The sequence below is a fragment of the Botryllus schlosseri genome, chromosome 10 (genome assembly GCF_051294905.1).
Source record: "Botryllus schlosseri isolate E-star chromosome 10, Bs_hap1, whole genome shotgun sequence".
NCBI lineage: Eukaryota > Metazoa > Chordata > Ascidiacea > Stolidobranchia > Styelidae > Botryllus > Botryllus schlosseri.
In genome coordinates, this window is record NC_137245.1 from 11291792 (window position 1) to 11297047 (window position 5256).

The 5256-nt window shown below is 40.0% G+C and overlaps 1 long non-coding RNA gene across 1 annotated transcript; it reads right to left on the bottom strand.

Moving 5' to 3' along the window:
- Window positions 1-837: 837 nt before the first annotated feature.
- On the bottom strand, window positions 838-2549 carry LOC145449170 (uncharacterized). Its single transcript, XR_013918159.1, has 2 exons — window positions 1536-2549; window positions 838-1055 (listed from the first exon to the last, which is right to left on the bottom strand). It is a non-coding gene; the product is annotated as an uncharacterized LOC145449170 (long non-coding RNA).
- Window positions 2550-5256: the final 2707 nt, after the last annotated feature.

The window sequence follows — 5256 nt, forward strand, 5'->3', positions numbered from 1 at the left end:
TGGTCAGTAACGAAGTACTTGTACTTTTACCGAATAGGCTACTCAAGTACGTTTTTCCTACAACGGGTTATGTTCTCATACTATACTTGCACTTCTACATAATACTTTTTTGACAAAGTCTCTTACTTTTGACATTTTGTATTTTAAGTGGAATGTAGTTTTGGGATATGAATGCATCCCTTTTATGAGAGAAATTTTTATTCCAAAAGGGCGAAAATCTCCTGCAACACAGTAAATTATGGTTACTACATTTCGAGATCCGGAGAAGAGGAGACATTTTACGAATCGAAAAAGTTATAAAATCGGACGAGAACATGGTTCGTTTGAGAATTTTGATGAATACGGTTGTGCTGACTAAAAAAATTTACTCTCTTGAATCAACTCATGAAAGACCCGCTCTGATTTTTTATTCGTCCTTGCGGTCATATCCAGATTTCGCGTGATTTAGGGCCTTTTTCAGTTCTGCCTGCACAGTGCACAATCGCCTGCACTGTAAAAAATAAAAACCTCGATTTACCGCGAAATGTTTGGAAGCACGGTAGCCAGACATTTCGTGGTAATCTAACATTACCGTTAGTCAATGTAAATTCAACTTACACTCGTCCGGTAATCTCACTTTACACGCCAGACTGTAATGTTACAGTCACCTCCGGTATATCCAATCTACATGATCTCCTATACTTTTGCTATCGAGACTGTCATTTAACCGCCTACCTACCAACATGCTGTCCCTGTAAATCAGGATTACATACCAGCTTGTAAATTCACGTACATCCATACCTATCGCAAAGCAACCCGATGCAAAAATATCGCAACATTTTCTTCACATCCCCAAAATGACATTGGAACAAACTGTATATTCATTCATGATATCACGATGAAGTGGTTATCGATGGAAAAATATTGCTGCTGGAGGTCTAATTCTTCTTTAGGAGACATGCAGTAACATGAGTGGTCTCAAGAAAACGTGAATTAATTCCACCACCAGCCAAACTTCCAATTGTTTCTTTTTCTCGTTCTCATTCCTTCCGTGTAACTAGTATCTTGCAGTTCCACTAAAAAGAATCCATGCGTAAGTCGCTATATAAAGCAAAGTTCCTAACCTGGACAGTGGACATGACATTATAAAGACTAAGACAAATAGGCTAACAAAAATATAACATGTTTTGAAGTACCGGCACTGGCACATTGTGTGATAACGGCTCCGCCTTTTACATGACATAGCAGAGATTCATGACTTACTTTATCTCTGTATTGAAGCTAAAGGTTCCTAATTTAAGGTGGCATGTGTGGCAAACAAATCCAGCAGTGGATGAAAACATCTCTATGCTACGGCCCGAAAATGACATAACCAAGCCAACAGTTTCAACTCCTCCGCGGCGGAGTATGTGGTCACTATATAAGTCGACAAATATCCCAAAATAGAGCAGAGAATGCGGCGAATGAAATATATCAATCATGAAATCTATGTCATCAAGGGCTGGTGTGCAGAGTCAGATATTCACGGTAACAAATACTATGTAGTACTGTATTACCTTTTAAGATGCGTATTCCATTCAGCATTCCTAGGAATCTTCAACGATCGTGTCCACTTTCTTCAAGCACAACAAGCTTCGCTTCACCCTTTGCTCAAATCTCACTATTGGCCACTGGCCAGAGCCAGACGACACTCGAACGATTTCAAAATAAATGGTATTCATCCGCTGACACATGACACCAATAATATTTACTGGCCACGTTATAATGTTTGATCTGGGTCGTTTTTTCCATACAGAAACATTTATCATTGCATATAGTCCCTTTTTCATCTAATTTCGTATAAATTGATATTTATTCCATGTGTTCTTAACTACTTACTGTACTTACTTAACCAGACGCTGCTTGTGATGTCACAGTTGTGGGTTGGTTGTTTACTACGAATCTCAGAAAAAGCAGTCACCTAATGTAACCTATTACAGGTCGCCTTGTCCGCCATTAACAAATGGTCAGCTGAGCATGCGGTGCTGATATTTCTAGTTTCCCCGAGCAATATTATACATCCTGAACTAATTTTCTAACTTATCAGTCTTATCCGTGACAACGAATGTAACCAGCGAGACTGGCCGTACAGCCATTGCCTTATAATATAATATGGCTACGGTGTACCACATTAGCTACGATTGTCAGTTATTTCTTGTACCCTACTGAGCTTAAATTGATACTAGGGCCAACAATTTCGGTATGACAGACCCCAGTCTCGCAAACGAGGTTCAATCAGGTCAAATCACCTCTAGAATGATATATCAGTAACATTCAGTTCTACGTATACATTGGCTGCAGCGATTTTGAAGCTAATCAATTTTGCCAACAGCCCGGTAAACTGCAGTAACGAGTAACTGTCAGTAATTTTGCGAAGAAATTCTGGTAACTTACTTTACAGCTATATTAAGGTAATATTACATATCAAAATGTAAAATTACAAGCTACGCACAGTAATTGGCTGCGACCGGTAATTCGTGGCAAAATTTACAGAGATTTCCCAGTAAATCTACCAGATTTTTTACAGTGTGGCTGTCAGGGCTACATGCTGATGTAGGACGAATTGCCAAAAAAAGAGGATATTTGGGCGTCCTCGGTGGACGTTTTCGATTTCTTGAAGGAGTAGGACAAATCCTCCTAAAGGAGGACGTGCGGTAGTCCTGTCCCGAAATCGCACCTATTTACAGTGCCATTGGTGATTATGCGGTAGTCGCCAAGATGCACCGTGCCATTTCTAAAACGGCCACATCCGATTAACTGCATGCTGAAAGTATATTGGACCCATCGATCAAATCTATTTTGGATGGTGCTTACTCGAGTACTCTTCATACCTACGTCATTTTTATTTCTATCTCAGTATAGTTTTGTCGTGTGTGCGAAGTTGTTATTTTTACTTGCAATCGATACGAAATTAAGTGATCGCCTTAGTTCGACTTCTAGTATAGTAGCAACGCTGAATACTTTGATCACTCTTGGCTGTCGCATGGAATAGATTCCCGCAGGACCAGACTCGCGTTTCGTGTCCAAAATGATGCGGAATATACTTCCGGTAATGAATTGAGGACGACAAACGACAGTAAAACGTTTCGTCGTGCCTGTACATTGTACAATCGACTTATCATTTGATTCTGCATTAAGTTTATACTACTGCACTACACCACTACTAACATGGTGCATTGAAAAACCCAGACTGAAAGTGAGCCGCGCTACAAGTCCACAACAAAGAGCACTTTAGGGAGGCATGGGAGTGAGAGAGACGGGCGTCTGAGTGAGAGAAAGAAAGAATGAAAGTCGTTTCCAGGATTACGAAAAGCAAAGACATGTGGACATTAAAAATTCGTGTCGTGGTGCACAAAGCGTGAAAAGGCGATAAGCGCCATTGTAAATGTGCCATTAATAATAATAATAAATACATACTACTGTATTTCCGTAATGTAAATTGATTTAGCGATTTTGGTCGCATAATATACGTGGAAAACAGTACCACTCCCCTTCACAAAAAATGGTGATTTACTCGAAGGTGCGTGGGACAGTAGGTGTAGACGTAGCGTTTTTATACCCGCAACACAAACTGGCTGTAAATTCGAGTCGAACCAAGGTTCGCCCTGATACCGGTAGCAAGTTCTTTTGTGGATGATATTGAAGTTTTCAGTAAGCCAAAACTCCTGTCGGGTATACGATAATTTTGTTTTGTACCAAATAAGGCCGTAGGCCATCGCGGAAATCCGTCCAGTCAAAACTCGATTTTGAATGTTGCGTTTTTTCAAGAAACGCGACTCCGCGGTTTTCTAAATTCTATTACACTGTCAGTTATCCCTATATTATACTATTGAATTTTGTCATTTTGTTTCAATGTTGACATCATATTACACTAAAGCGAGTTGCGCGCTATTTTTAATCGGTGTGACCGGGGCCTACGTCGAATATCGTAGGCCTCGGTGTGATATAATATTTACAGCGCTGTGACGTATGATGAGTCGAAGGTAGACCATCATCGCTGAGAAGGCGTGCTACATTCGTTCAAAAATTGCCAATCAATTTTAAATTTGACGATTTGATGTTGATCACTGTGAACAAAGCTTCAGCCTCTTAGCTTTTGTAATTGAGTGCGAAATTGATATATATTCGGAGAACCCGCCGGAAAATTGACGCAGATCGGCTGTTGAGAACCACTGCTATAGAGGAAAAGAGATAGAGGTGTTTCCCATTGACGTTTTGGCATCATTCTCGGGTCTTGGCTGGTATACTGGGCAATCGATGAACCGTAGAAACCTAAACGACTTTAAATCAATCAGCGACCGCACATAGGCGTAGGTCTGCCCGTCTATACGCTCGCCTCGAAAGACAATACGGGGCTATTATATTAGGCTTATTAACGCTACACAGATAGATTCTATAACGCCCAGCGTTTAAAAGTGAACCATGTGACACGTCGGCAGCGAAGAGTGTGAATATAGATTACTTATAATATTATTACAATTATTTGTGAAAATAAGACAATGAGATCTGTTGAGCCACGGCAAAAAGTTCGTATCGCAACTCACAAAAGTCATTTACCTATAAATGGCTTAAATTATCTCATTTCTGGCCATGACGAAGTGAATATGGGTAGATGATGGACATCTACAGCATGTGTGTGTCACAGAGAGAGAGAGAGAGAGAGGGAGGTGTGAACGAACAGGGATGGGGAGAGAGAGAAAGAGAGAGGGCGTGAACAGGTATAGGGAGGGAGGGGAGTGTACAGTAGGGCGGTTCAAAAATAACCTTTTTTCCTTAATCTTGCGGGCTACATGATTAAATCGTTAGGTTGCCTTAAAAAACGACGCATACCAAATTTGAATTCATTCCAACCAATATTAGCGGTTTACGTAGAGTTTGAAAATTTTGAATTTGCCCAGAAACGCAAAAAAAAAATATTTTCAAATTTTTCTGCCAACCCCATGAAATTGTTCGGCTGTCTTCAAAGACTATGCAAAACAAGGATAATCCCAGAATTATCAAGGAAAAACTGATATAACTCCACTTCTACGGCTTGGAATTGAGTCAAATTTGTTTTGCATAGTTTTTGAAGACAGCCCAACATTTTCATGGGGTTGGCAGAAAAATTTGAAAAAAAAATTTTTTGCGTTTCTGGGCAAATTCAAAATTTTCAAACTCTACGTAAACCGCGAATATTGGTTGGAATGAATTCAAATTTGGTATGCGTCGTTTTTTAAGGCAACCTAACGATTTAATCAT